Source organism: Cololabis saira, chromosome 4 (assembly GCF_033807715.1).
Source record: "Cololabis saira isolate AMF1-May2022 chromosome 4, fColSai1.1, whole genome shotgun sequence".
Classification (NCBI taxonomy): Eukaryota; Metazoa; Chordata; class Actinopteri; order Beloniformes; family Belonidae; genus Cololabis; species Cololabis saira.
In genome coordinates, this window is record NC_084590.1 from 16,784,549 (window position 1) to 16,799,966 (window position 15,418).

The window sequence follows — 15,418 nt, forward strand, 5'->3', positions numbered from 1 at the left end:
ACACTGGCTTCTACCTGGCTGGTAGCCTTGTGTGACAAAAAAAAAAAAAAAAAAAAAAAAAATTGGCGATAATTACAGTACCCCACGATAACGTTATTGCGGCCGTTTTTTATCGCGATATACGATAATATCGTATATCGCCCCATGCCTATAAATGACTCGCCCTTTACACACCTGAAAAACAAAAATCTGCCAGGTGTCAGCGTGCTCCGGTCACATTTCCATATTTTCTAAATCATCACACCTTCTGATCAAGTATCTGCGTGGTCGACACGTGTGACAGTCAGTCAAAGTAAACCTGACAACAAACTGGTTTAGCTGTGTAAAAGACACAACCCTGATTCATATAACCTCTGACATACAGTGCACGTTGCACTAACACTATAGATAATAAAAACAAAGTGAATCTTTGCTTCCTCTGAACCAGTGACATGTTGTGATGGCTTTCAGGACCAAATGCATTTATCAGTAACACTGGTGTTACTCAGCACTCTCTTTCTAAAGCCCTCTGTATGACAGTAAGAGGCCTGTGAGGCTCCCGACAATGGGCCGAGTGTGTCCGCACGTCTGTGTGTGAGTGATTGAAAAAAAAGAAAAAAAGTGCTTAAACAAATGGTGTGTGTTTGTAAAAGGTTATGCCTGGTGATTAAGGGTCCTGTGACACATTTTCTTCCCCGCTGTGCTAAAAATAAAGCTGACAAAGAGTTTCTAAGAGCTCTTCACCTCTCGACTACAACCACTATACTCCTGTTAACAAGCGTGGAAATATACGTAAAGACCAAACAATGAGCCTCTGAGCCAGCATTTCCACTTCTGAGGAAGCAGTGTGTGATTGTATTTGTAAGATTAAGGACAGTTTAAAGAAAATTAAATACAAATAAAAGCAGTAAGGGTTCCACGAACTTCTTCATTCAACAAATAAAAAGAACAAAAAGGTCAGAACAAAAGTAGTTATTGATTCTCAAACCTGAACAAATTGGCCAATTTCCAACCTGTCAATTGAGTGGGCCTTTAAAGGTATTTAAAAAAAAGTTTGCTTTGCTCTTTGTTGGGTACTACTAAGAGACAAAACGGTTTTGAAGATTTAAAGGGAATTTTTCATGAAGAGAATCAGATCAAATGTTAAATACTTAAAAATAAATTAAAATTTAAATCATCAGCTACACAAACATTTATCCTGCATCATCACTTGGGATGTTTTATTCTCACACTTTATATACTTACTTTAGCAATTCCGCACCACCATAACGACTAATCTTTCAGTTTCAGCCACTAGCCACAAAGGCGGAGGAACAAAAGAAGAAGAAAAAACAACCTCACCGCTTCTTTACATGTAATGAAATGGTGATATGTGATAGCAAGCAGTGTCAAAAGGCAAATAAAAAAGGTATGGACTTTTGTGCAACTTTAAATGTTTAATGTGTAACCTGTCAAGGTGCTTGGACATGCAGACCCTTACTTTGCTAAAATGTTGTTCAAAAGAAAGTCTGTTAATCTCACAGGTATGAATATGTAGAGCCAGTGTGTCAGCTGGGGTGGTGGGGGGAAGCGGCGTGGATGCGAGTCACCTGTACAGCGTTACCGCTGACTGTTTTGAGGAATGGATGTAGGTGGCAGCTGTGGACCATAAACACACAGCTGTAATGATCAATATGAACTCTCACCCAGTGGCTCTGCCAGTACTTATTCACATATGAATTAGCATTTGTACAATATTCAAGCGTGGAAAATAAGACCTCCCTTCTGCTGGAGCCTTTATTTTGAAAAGGAAGACATTTGATGCTTAAATTTTGATCTTTGTTGCATCCTACAAGTGTATAATTGCTACAGTGCTGTAAATCCCCCATTTGGATCATTTTCAGTTGATGTTTTAAAGACAACTCTTCATATATAAGATTACTTGAAAAAAATGCATCATTATCATAAATGAAAATGTAGAAGTGGTTAAAAACCAAGATTAAAGATTTTATAAAGATTTTCCCTGCGTTTCTAAATGACGGATTCTGCAACCAAAAAGAGATGTGAATGAAGTGAATGAGTGGGTGTGTGAGTGGGAGTTTAAATGTCCTCATGTCAGGTTTCGCAAGGCTTTTGTACACGGACAAATCATATTTGGGCAGCAACCTCAGCACATAAGAACAACGCCTACTTCTCAGACAGGAAGCAATGATCTGTCAGGAAGCGAGTGACAAACAGTCACCAGAGAAAAAAAGTCCAGACTGGTCATTCATAAAAAGTTGATGAGCACTGAATCAAAGGCCCGGCAGTTATTTATATTTCTTTTTCCCCTCCGCCCCACACAACATTTACTTTGAAGTAGTTAAACCAACATAATCTTATCAGCAGCGCTGCAGAAATATAAAATACACCTGCAAACCTTGTATACAAAATAGTTGGTATATTGCACACACACAGCGTTAAAACACTTTTATAGCACACACTACAAATATATTTTTCTGGTTTAAAAAAAAGGGGGGAGGGGGTATTGCAACATAATTTGTTAGGAACTTTTAAAAGCATCACAAAAGTGTATCCAAAGTGATACTTAGGTGAATTCTGCAGCTTGTGCATCGTGAAATCAGAGATGCGCACGCAGGCAAATGCAGACTTGGCCTCAACTGTTCACCGAGACTGCTTTGTTTCTGAAATGTGTCTAATAGTGTGAAATTAGACAGAGGATACAAAAAGTAGAGTAAGTGGAGAGACTTAAATGTGTTGACACATGTGACATTGCAACACACTATCATGGCCATCTTGCATGCAGAATTATTGTGACATTAATACAGCGAGCATTTTGTGCTGAGCAACACCAAACTTCCTTCTGTAGTGCAGTGAAAATGGTTCAAACTCAAAAGAAACCATTCCTCCCTGGCCAATAATGCACTGTGACCCATCACCCAGCTGTAGCAGAACTATAAGAGACTTAGCAAGGAAACCTACATCTCCTGAAATAGCTTTGTTTGAAAATCTCTTGGGACAACTGTGGACCAGCACATCAATGTACCTCCTTCTGAGACTTCATCATGAGCCAACCTGCCAGAAACATCTGACCGTGAAAGGTTACATCAGGACTATATCGACTCTGAAGGACAGTAATAGGTCTTACATGCTTCTTTCCTTATTTATAGACATCAGGATGACCAGGCCGTCAAGTAAGCAAAAAGAAGGAGTGAAGCAAGACAGATGGAGAATATTTGTTTAGAGGGAGAGCAGTGACATCAGCCCCCTCTTCCTTGTACATGGCAGCATTTATGATCCCTCCAACTATACTCCACTAATGGACATAATTACCGATGAATAACTGTATTTCTGTGTCCCATCTATGAGTGGATAAGACAAAAGGTACATCTGCATGAAAACAAGTAACATTTTGTATAACTGAACCATGAAAGACAAGACAAAATCTAGCAGGCCCCCAAAATAGAATGACAAAGCTCTCAGTGTACATAATTTGAACTTTTTATTCCTGTACCGTCACCAGCTGGACTGAGCGGCTGGAGCGCAGAAGAGAATGACTCAAACAGAGGAGGGATCCACTCATTTCTGTCTTTATTGCACATACCTCAAAGCCAAATCATGCCACAACAGCACCTGAGACCCACACCCCACTCTCAGATCACAGCTGGCTTTATACCTGCCACGTATTGATCTGCCGGAACCATTTCCTAATGGAGGGATGTTCATCTTCCATTACCTTTAAAAACACACATATAAAACCCCTGAAGCCATTAACAAAACCCTAAATTACCAAATTATATTTACAATATTCATTAAAAATACCCTGACAAAGCCACCTGTAGCACCACCTAGTTCCCCTCATGCTTCTCATCGCTTGCTTTCTCCCGGAACCTTAAATAACATTCAGGCCGTGGGGGACACATTTTGCCTGCGCACCCTGGAGAATGACAGGTAAGTAAATGACACTCCTAGCTAAACCAAACACTAACATTTGTTTCTTACAGCCAGCTGTCGGCTCACCCAACCAGCCGCGCACTTTCAGGAATACAACCTGTCAACCAATACAATACCCAACAAACACCAATCTACAAAAACCTGCACAAATGTTTCTGTGCAGCTCTATGCCTGTTCTCAAGTGCCAAATAAAAGTGCTACAAGTGCACTTTATAGTCTCCCATACCTTGTTACCACACACCTTATGGTAACGAAGGAGCTCTTTGTTACATGTACAAAACATGGATCGATGCACTGCTCCGATGGTCCACGGCTACACCGTGGCTTCAAAGTGCCTTTTTAAAGATCACACACACACGCACACACGCACGCACTCACTAACTAAATGAAAACACCTGGAGTGACATCACTGGCTGATGTCATGTGAACGTGTGGCAGTCCCTGCAATGACATATTTTAGTGTCTGTCAGAACAAGGACAAGAACGAGGAAACCAGTTTCCTAGCAACCGCATGTCTCCAGTGAAATCACCTAACAGTCCATATATTACAACTAAGCTCTCCGTGTCAAAAGTGTTGCCTCACAAGTTCCACTTACAGGCCGTCTGCAGCAGGTCGTGTGGAAAAGTTACACCACAGGCAGCAGTAGTTCCCCATCTTTTTCACTGGAAGTCTCCTCGATTGTATCTATGAAAAAGCTGTGCTACCGCTCTTAACGGTCGGTCCATCTGGAATTTGGACAAGTTCCAGGTTGGATACCTTTTTTTTTTTTTTTTCCCCACTAGCAATGTTTCTTTATTTATTTTTTTTGTTTATTTTCATTTAAAAAGGTAATTTCATGAATGGGTGAAACTCAAAACACTTGGTCAGCCAAAAAGTAGTTCTAATAAACACATTAATGGTCCATATAAGACATTTTAGGCTTTCATGATTTAGTCATGTGGAAATAGGTACGTTCAAACACTATATAATATACGGTATATAAAAACAGAAAACAGTAAAAAATGTAACAAAATGAGCAACTATATTGCCAAAAGTATTCGCTCACCCCTCCGAATGATTGGAATCAGGTGTTCCAATCACTTCTACGGCCACAGGTGTATAAAATCAAGCACCTAGGCATGCAGACTGTTTACAACTATTTGTGAAAGAATGGGTCGCTCTCAGGAGCTCAGTGAATTCCAGCGTGGAACTGTGACAGGATGCCACCTGTGCAACAAATCCAGTCGTGAAATTTCCTCGCTCCCTGATATTGCACAGTCAACTGTCAGTTGTATTATGATAACATGGAAGTGTTTGGGAACGACAGCAACTCAGCCACGAAGTCGTAGGCCACGTAAACTGACGGAGCGGGGTCTGTGAATGCTGAGGTGCATAGGAGGTTGGATGCAGTGGTGTAAAGTAGGGATGGGCGGTATGGACTAAAAAATGTATCACGATCATTTCTGGCATTTATCCCGATTAAAAAAAATACCAATTCAACTCCATCTATCTTGCTCTCAGATCCGCCATGTTTGTAACACAAAAACGCCTTCCTTCCTTCCTTCCTTCCTTCCTTCCTTCCTTCCTTCCTTCCTTCCTTCCTTCCTTCCTTCCTTCCTTCCTTCCTTCCTTCCTTCCTTCCTTCCTTCCTTCCTTCCTTCCTTCCTTCCTTCCTTCCTTCCTTCCTTCCTTCCTTCCTTCCTTCCTTCCTTCCTTCCTTCCTTCCTTCCTTCCTTCCTTCCTTCCTTCCTTCCTTCCTTCCTTCCTTCCTTCCTTCCTTCCTTCCTTCCTTCCTTCCTTCCTTCCTTCCTTCCTTCCTTCCTTCCTTCCTTCCTTCCTTCCTTCCTTCCTTCCTTCCTTCCTTCCTTCCTTCCTTCCTTCCTTCCTTCCTTCCTTCCTTCCTTCCTTCCTTCCTTCCTTCCTTCCTTCCTTCCTTCCTTCCTTCCTTCCTTCCTTCCTTCCTTCCTTCCTTCCTTCCTTCCTTCCTTCCTTCCTTCCTTCCTTCCTTCCTTCCTTCCTTCCTTCCTTCCTTCCTTCCTTCCTTCCTTCCTTCCTTCCTTCCTTCCTTCCTTCCTTCCTTCCTTCCTTCCTTCCTTCCTTCCTTCCTTCCTTCCTTCCTTCCTTCCTTCCTTCCTTCCTTCCTTCCTTCCTTCCTTCCTTCCTTCCTTCCTTCCTTCCTTCCTTCCTTCCTTCCTTCCTTCCTTCCTTCCTTCCTTCCTTCCTTCCTTCCTTCCTTCCTTCCTTCCTTCCTTCCTTCCTTCCTTCCTTCCTTCCTTCCTTCCTTCCTTCCTTCCTTCCTTCCTTCCTTCCTTCCTTCCTTCCTTCCTTCCTTCCTTCCTTCCTTCCTTCCTTCCTTCGCAGAACCATAAATCTGATTTACACAAAAACGTCATCAACGGGAATTTATCGTTTTTACCGTGAGATACAAATTCTTATCCTGGGGAATTTTTTTGACGGTATATCGTGAACGGTAAAATATCGCCCATTCCTAGTGTAAAGCACGCCGCCATTGGACCCTGGAGCAGCAGAGTGGCGTTCTCTGGAGTGATGAATCACGCTTCTCCATCTGGCAATCTGATAGACGAGTCTGGATTTAGCAGTTCCCAGGAGAACGGTACTTTTGGTTTGGTGGGGGGTTACGATGCAGGGTTGTTTTTCAGGAGCTGGGCTTGGCCCCTTAGTTCCAGTGAAAGGAACTCTGAATGCTTCAGCATACCAAGACAGTTCAGACAATTCCATAATCCCAACTTTGTGGGAACAGTTTAGAGGCGGCCCCTTCCTCCTCTAACATGACTGCAAACCAGTGCACAAATCAAGGTCCATAAATACATGGATGACAGAGTCTGGTGTGGATGAACTTGACTGGCTTGCACAGAGTCCTGACCGCAACCCGATACAACACCTTTGGGATGAATTAGAGCGGAGACTGAGAGCCAGGCCTTCTCATCCGACAACAGTGTGTGACCTCACAAATGCTCCTCTGGAAGAATGATCAAAAGTTCCCATAACCACACTCCTAAACCTTGTGGACAGCCTTCCCAGAAGAGTTGAGGCTGTTATAGCTGCAAAGGCTGGACCGACGTATTGAACCCTATGGATTAGGAATGGGATGTCACTTAAAGTCATATGCGAGTCAAGGTACGTGAGCGAATACTTTTGGCAATACAGTGTTTAAACAAAAAAACAGTCAAAAGTGGAACAAAATGAGCAAAATTGAAAGAGACACAGAAAAAAAGCTTTACTGACTTAAGATGGAAAAACAGGCAGAAATGACAGATACAGTCACAGAATATGCAGCTCCCAAACAGCAACAATCACTAAGAGGGCAATCGACGACTGATTAGTCTCCTCTAAGCCAAGATGATCATTATTATAAATTATCAAGCTCCCACCATCAAACATCAAGAAAGACTTTTTCATTTCTTTCTTTTTTATTTTTTTATTTAGCTGGTCATTATGGAGCATCCTGTCGCAACTTTGCTGCCATTGCATCTCTGCTTTAAGGAGTTTCTCTGGAAATCCAAGTTGTGAGCAAACTTTGAAAGCTATGAAAAGATTTTTTAAGCAGCCCACTAGTTCTTGCCACCACGTCATTTGCTGCACTATTCAAATATAAGATTGACACCAGCGGTACAAGTGCTGCACATGTCTCGATTCAAGAGGACACAACAGGCAGGGACTGCCTTTTCTTCTGTTCTTCCAAAACTGTCTGGGCTTCAGAAACATTGCAGTGCTAAAGATGCTTTGGCCTTGTTTTGATCTTTCTATTTCTTTTAAATGTTGAAGTGTTTGTCAGCTCCTCTTTGCAGCCCGTCATTGTTTACATTGATCATAATTCAGTGTTGTTTGTCCATCGCATTTACAACAGCAACTAAAGGTTAAAACACTGGAACAACATTTTCCAAAACTACTCATGACTATGTAGGCTCATGACCTGATCCTACATAGTCGTCTCCCCCTCCATGCAGCAACAGCATCAGCAAACGGATATTGTTGTCTGTTCTATTATTTACAATGAACATTTAGAATGTGAACTTGCAGGTACAAGTGTGCTTACTAGGATTACACAAACTTTAATGCGGTTACCTGTTTTTAAAATCAGCACACTAAGACATATTACATTCAAATTTTTCAAAAATACAAACATTTGTGACCAGATATGCAATATGGTTTGTCACTGAACCTTCTGGGAAGTGGGTTTTGAAAAGGGCCGGCAAAACAAGAGGCACTTGATTAGTGTCTGTCACGAGTGAAGGTCATGTATAACGGAACCAGAACTCCCAGAACTCCAGTTGTGTATCAAGGAAAAGCTCTGCTGTGTTTAACAGTCAGTATGGTTACATGCACGTCTAAATCGAGCTATTGGAAATAATCTAGCTAAGGATTAAACTGGAGTTTCCGAGATATCCGAGTATACATGCGCGGGAAGAGAATCGAATTAATGAGTGAGGTGCGTTCAACTCCTCGACGCTAGGTGGCGCTACACGCCATTTCGCATCGTCATTCTTCCAGTTAATTGGAACAATCAGTAAACAAGCACGGCAGATTTGAAGTAGATGCAGAAGGAGGACAACAACACATGAAGATGTGGATGCCAACGATGCAGCAACTCTATACATTTCGTATATATTAAGCCTGATCTTGTTGCACGTAAGATGCACTCAAAGTCTTCCTCTTCTTCTTCTGCCACTGTGTGTGACGAGAACACTTCCGCGGTCTCGTCTCCTGCAGAAGGGAGACTCCCAGGGCAGTCAATAGCTCGGCTAACCGTGGGTTGCTTATACTGTACATGCTGGAATAGATTGATCTGGCTCTATAGCTCGATTTCAAGAACTCCAGTTCAGGTCGACTACAGCCTGACTAAGGTGTATACAAGGCTTTTAAAACTCAGTCGGACTAAGACAATAATTTCCCTTTCTGTAGGTGCACGTAAACATTCTGACTGACCTGCACCGTAGAGCTATTTTCATACCAATTTTAATTCCAGTGTAATTTAATGTGACGAGTACATGAGTTGTTATGGTATTCATAATAACAGATTACCAGCGCATCTTTTTAGCTTTCATCTTGAGACTTTGGTAAACAAGCAAATGAGATCTGCAAGTGTGACGTTCCTTACAGCCTGATTCACTTCGCGGGCACATGAGAAGTGAGGGGAGGCAGTGACAGCTCACTCAGAAATACGAGTGTCAACATGGATCTCTCCATTACTTCACTATCAGATTTTTGACACCTCCTTTTGGAATGGTTGCAAAAACAGGGGATGGGAGGATGATTCATGAGGAATGAATGAAAGCTATGCTGACTAAAGGACAAGGAGAAAATATGAGTTAAGTGTTAATAGAAGTTAATAGAAAAAAAGAGTGATCAGAAAGAAATTTAAATCGAAAATGTGATACAGTGTGTGACTGTAGTGGGAGGACCCAACTGGGCAGGGCGTCCACAATAAGCCTCTGTTTTTGGCAAATGTGTGTGCATGCTTGTGTGAGCATGCTTGTGTGTGTGTGTGCGTGCCACCAAGGACAGTCCCGTGCCCTGCACAAACCCGGCCCTTGTGTTGCCCTTGCCCTGCCAGCTTGGCCTCACAGACCAACATGCGCATAGACAGAGGAGCAAAAAAAAACAAAAAATAAAAGCACACAGTGGTTGGGAGGGAGCAACACAGTCACATGGTGCTGGTCATGTTTTGCTTTGTGGGATCGGTAGCTTCAGGCAGCATACTCACACCTTCTCTGCACATCCACCATGGTCAGTGCCTCATCACACAGCGGAAGTTGCTTTCTTAGTCTAAGAACTACAGTACATATTAAACTTAATACTACAAAAAAAAAAGAAAAAAATTACTCCAACGCTTTCCTTCAGGGTTAAAAACAAACTTAAGTGATGTTTACTGTACTAAAGAGCAATAGTATGCAAACTCTTATCGTAATGATACGGGATTATTCAAAGCAAGCACTCATTAAAGGGAAGTAAAAGGAAGCCTGTAAGGATACCAGATAAATATGTAAAGTTGGGCATGCCAACTGCTTCTTTGAAAAGGGACACAAAAAAACAAAAATAAAAAAACCCAGCATGTGCACACACTTTATTGGAACAGGTTCTTTGAATTGTTTCTTGAGGAAATTAAAGGATCGGGAGAGTTCCTAGAGGATTTTGAGAAATACCTAGGCAGGGTTAGGGTTACTCCCCCACCAATTGCAAAAACAACAACAACATACTTATTTTGAATGAGAAAATAGGACACTTCCCCATTTTCTCTTTTTAAAAAGGATGATTTGAATAACTGGAGAGCTTAGGCCCAAGCTTCACCATCCCCTTATCAGCTTCCCGATGTGACAGATGATATACGGACGGGAAGTGGCTGAAATACTTCTTCCTGTTTTGATGCTAAATTGGATTATATACCCACATACGAGGGTGACATAAGGATTAGCCTTTGTTCCATTTGACACTACAGCTCCTCTTCTGAAAATGATGGCATTTTTTTTCCCCAATCGGAAACACTGACTAAGAGGAAACAATGAACAGCTATCACTGGAAAATTAACACGTGGGCACATTTTCTTCCTCTTGAGGCCAATAATTTTCTAGGGAGGTTGTAATGATCTCTTGAGCACATGTGCTTACAGTAGGTACAAATATGTTTTTTCCCTACCTGTCATTATTGTCAAAATCTTAGGTCTCACATGGCATTCTAGAAATACTTTATCCCTCGGATTCATCTAGCTATTACTTTCTAAATGACTTAGTTAAATTCAAGGTTAAATGCAGTTTGTTCACATGTCAATATGAGGGAGAAAATAATAATTGGATAATACAATAAATGAATAATTGGAACCACTGTGAGCGCTTTGAGTGTCCAAAAAACGCGTGATATAAATCAAATCCATTATTACAATGTCACCAGGTGACAATGAGCCCATACAAGTATTGAGTCGATGCATAAAACAAATCAATGAGTGGATATGCCATCATTTTCTTCAGTTGAACTAAAAAAACTGAAATAGTTGTATTTGGGCCAAGAGAAGAGCATTTAAGAGTCAGCACACAGCTTTAGCTATTACAGCTACAAACTATGGATGAGGCCCGAAATCTGGGTGTAGTCATGGACTCAGAGCTGAATCTTCAGAGACACATTAAAACAATTACAAAGCCTTCTGTCACCTGAAGAACATCTCCAGGATCAAAGGACTGATGTCTCAGCAGGATCTTGAAAACTCATCCACTCTTTTATCTTCAGTCGTATTGATTACTGCAACAGTGTCTTCACAGGTGTCTAAAAAGTAAATCATACAGCTGCAGCTGATCCAGAATGCTGCTGCCCGGGTTCTCCCCAGAACTAAGAAAGGGGACCAGATCACTCCGGTTCTAAAATATCTACACTGGCTCCCTGAACCTCAGAGAATAAACTTTAAAATACTTCTGTTACTTTATAAATCACTGAATGGTTCAGGACCAAAATACTTCAGAGACTTGTTGCTGCCATAGCAACCATCCAGACCTCTCAGGTCTTCTGGTTCAGGTCTGCTCAGAATCAGAACAACATGGAGAAGCAGCATTCAGCTTCTATGCTCCACAGATCTGGAACAAACTTCAGAAAACCTTCAGTTCCTTTAAATCAAAGTTGAAAACTCATTTGTTTACAGACGCCTTTGACTGAAATATTTAAACTATTCTGAATTTAGATTTTAACAATGTTAATTTCAGTAATACACTGTAACTCTAGTTTAAGTCTAACTATTCTTTATTATGCCTTTACACTGTAACTCAATCTTTTTTTTCTTTGCTTTTCAACATGGAAAGCAGCTTGAATTGCCTTGTTGCTGAAATGTCCTATACAAATAAACTCGCCTTGCCTCATTCCAACCTAAAAACACATGGCCTTGCCGTGTTAAGAGATTTCATTTTGCTTTTATAAAACGTGTTTTAAGCAAATTCTAAAGTTTTAAACATCATGTAAGAAACCACTGATGCAACCAGGCAGGTGAGGGTTTTATCTTTGATTTAGCCAGGAAGTTACCATTGAGATACAATATGTCCCTCATGGAAAAGATGGTAGCATAAAACATAATAATAATAAAATCAGTTTCAATCATTACAATATAAATTTGAAAACAGTCATGCATGCTGTGTAAATCCAGCACACATTTCGTCTCCAGCTAAAAAACTACGTGAAACAGATAAGTTTCCTTCATGGCTGTCTGAAGAAAACGCCTAAAGGTCCATCCATTCATCCATTATCCAGAGTCACTTATTCCTATTCAGGAACATAAGTGTCTACTGGAGCCTATCCCGGCTCTCTTCAGACAAAAAAAAAGGCAACAATACACCCTGCCTGGACAGGTTGCAGGGCCACAGGTAGATGAAAACCCATCGTTAACTGTCTCCAACAAAGTTTATTTATTTAAAAATAAATAAATAAATCTGCACTTTGCTAACTTTGTCCAGTGTCTCTGAAGTTAGGATAGTAGTGCATCATTGCCCCGTAGCAGGGAAGTTATATGATGGGAAACATTTAGTTTTTTGAGAATTTTTTTTTCAGTATCAGAGAAACATTATATATTTTTTTAAATCTTGTCTTTTAAACCCTTAGAAATTAAATAGATTTTTTTGACACAGATGGCAGTTTGCAGTTCAGCTGATACCTGACTGTTCAAATTGGTTAAATGTGAGCAGCAACAGCCATTTTGACCAACAGAGCAGCACTGCCAATTACAAGCTCGACAGAGCAGTCAGGGAGAACTACAACAGGTTCAGTTAAAACAAAACAGTAAGAGATTGTTTAAGGCCCCTGTCAAAGAAACAACTGAGAACAAAACGGGAAGTGTGAAAATAGATCTATAACAAAAATCCCAGCTCATCACACAGTCTCTGATTAAATTAAGAAACAGTGGAAAGAACGATGAGTAAATTGTCAAAAATAACAGCGAGCAGCTTTGAATGTAGCAGAGATGGCTCCCACACACACTGCAGATTTTCTGCACTGCTTTCCCAGCATCTTGCCAAGCTACCATTTATCTGCTGCGTAAACAAAGAGCCAAAGATTGGCACTGAATGACACAGATACACAAGCACGCACACGCGCCTGGAAATGCAAGAAGTGTCTTTGCCCTAGCTATCATTTTGCTTGGAAGATGAATGGGCTGCAGGGAATCTTAAGGTGCATTGAATGAAACACCGATGTCCAGCCTTTTAGTTGTTTTTTTTTTTTTACATCAATCCATCTGCCTGGGCGCACCGCTCTACCACTTTCTACTAAAACTCATAAACACAGAACACAAACTCGTTCCCACAATCATTTGTCTATCAAAAGAGCCAGACAAAAGTACATCTGTCGCAGCAATCATGTACTGAAAACGGCCCTTATTTACCCTCCAGCTATATTTAGGTAACTAAACCAGTATTTGTTCTATTGTCCAGCTGCTGAAAACAGTCTAGTTTAATTATATGCAATAATACCTCAGGTAGTGAGGTCAGTGCCACAAGGAGAATGCCGACCAAACACTCTCAAGATTGAGGCCAAGGGCAGGGTTTCCTAAGATTGTGTTACTGAAAGGGCCATGACACACTGCCTGATGTTAATGTCAGCAAGAACAAGAACACTAAAGGGCACTTTTATGGGGGGAAAAAAAGCAAAAAATTAAACCCTTCGGCTTCTTATGAAAAGCTATGTGATGGTCTACTTATATTGCCTTTGCTCCATGGCAGTAACGCAGCAGAGTTGGAGGAAAGATCAGCTGAGACAGAAGACAGCATGAGTAATTTGAGGGAGCTATATTTCCACATTTGAGTGGGAGAGAAGGAAGGGGGAGAAAAACAGAGCACAGGTGGGAGGCATCTGCACTGATTATTGGTGCTTACTGGCCAACTGCATGAAATGTGGTTATTATACCAGTAAATGTCAAAGCTCCTCCTGCACTACCACATTTATAACATTTAAATGTTTACCAGGTGTTTCCTCTGCAAACACATGCAGCTAGGTCTCAAATAAAGAACAGAAAGAAAAAAAAAAAACTGTAAATCTGAGTCCACTCTATTATCAACATATGTATGCAAAAGAGCTACGATTATGTTGATATTGATGGTTCTGATAACTATATTTACTTATTACTTTATTAATAAGCCTAAAAATTATCATCACAATACCTCCAGAAAATAGAAGAGAAATTAAATCATCTAATTAAACGCTTATCCTAAAAAATTAGTAGCAGTTAAGATAACTATGAACTAATCGATTAAACGACAGATTGAACAATTATGCTAACAGTGATTTAATGTTTGTTGTCCTTTCATACTTTATCAAATGTTCCATGAAACAGTCGGCTCACCGGCTCGTCTGCTTGCATGGCCTCTGTTATACAAACATTTAAGTCTGGTAGAACATGTAGCCTACAAAATTCATTACTTGTGTGTCAAGAGGATTTAATACAAAAAAAAAACTTTATTAGTCCCTGAAGGTATATTATAAATGAATGATTTAAAATGGGAATGTTTACAATCGTCAGAAATCCCTGAGTTGTAGTGAACTGGAAATAAGTAAACAACACAGGACTTGTTTTTCTTGTGCCTTCCAGAAGTAATTACAGCAATGACAAAGAAATGATCCAACAACGCTCACGTGATGAGTGTTGACTGTCATGTTATCAGAAGAAAATGTCTAAATGAAGGCAGTTTAACCATCGCCCCTGCACTTTCCGCCTGTCAGGAGTAGAGCTGCTCTCCCAGATTCCAGCTAAGCTGAATGACTTCCCTCCCACATTCACACAGGAAAGCACACGCATACACGCTCGGAGCAGCATCACAGGTAAAACGGGTCACGACTACTACAAGACACAGCATGCATACACACGGAGGTTTTACCTGCTGTTTTCCTAAGGCCTCCTATTTCCTGTGCCTCTGCTCCTCACTGGGGAGTTTGAGAAAACTTCTGGGACGCTGCATCTGACGGGGAGAGGACAAACCAAACTGAGTGTTAGGGGAGGAGGAAAACCCACACAAACAAACACACACTCTACACCCTGAACAGAACTATGCACACCTGATTAGCTCAACGGCCTCGGCTGCTTCTCCGTTCAAGATAAGACAACAAAATGTGCTGAGTGCTCCGACCCCTCTGTTCTTCCCATCTATTCCCACTGCCCCCCACTGACATAATCATTCTCCTCTTTCAAGATCAGGGAGATCCCACCTTTAGAAGAAAAACACCTGAGATGGCAAGGATATTTGTTTTTAACTGGGAGGCATTTCTGAATTCTGGGACTGAAAAACTAAAGCAGCCTAGTGTTTTGTAATGAAAGTGACTTTTGCAACTGAGAAGAAAGTGTGAGCCATATATGGAGAAGGTGTTGAATTCTTTCAGCAGTCAAAGTGAAAGTCTGACAGAGAACCATGGAACCAATACTGAAATCTAGGAAACCATGCCGTTGCAGATGATTTACTTCATGTATTACACACTGCAGTGTGAAATCAATCAACACTCACTCATTTCTTTTGGTAAACAGCCCATAAAGTAATTCTATGGGAAAAA

The 15,418-nt window shown here is 40.9% G+C and overlaps 1 protein-coding gene across 2 annotated transcripts in view; it reads right to left on the reverse strand.

The window, feature by feature from the left end:
- Positions 1-15,418, reverse strand: part of pik3cb (phosphatidylinositol-4,5-bisphosphate 3-kinase, catalytic subunit beta) — a 78,968-nt gene that overhangs the window by 42,635 nt on the left and 20,915 nt on the right. The window contains exon 2 of one of the 2 annotated variants that reach the window (XM_061719015.1): positions 14,752-14,832. The exons of the other annotated variant lie outside the window; for it this stretch is intronic. The gene's annotated coding sequence lies outside the window, so the exon portion shown is untranslated. The remainder of the gene's footprint in view (positions 1-14,751; positions 14,833-15,418) is intronic. 2 annotated transcript variants of the gene reach the window in all.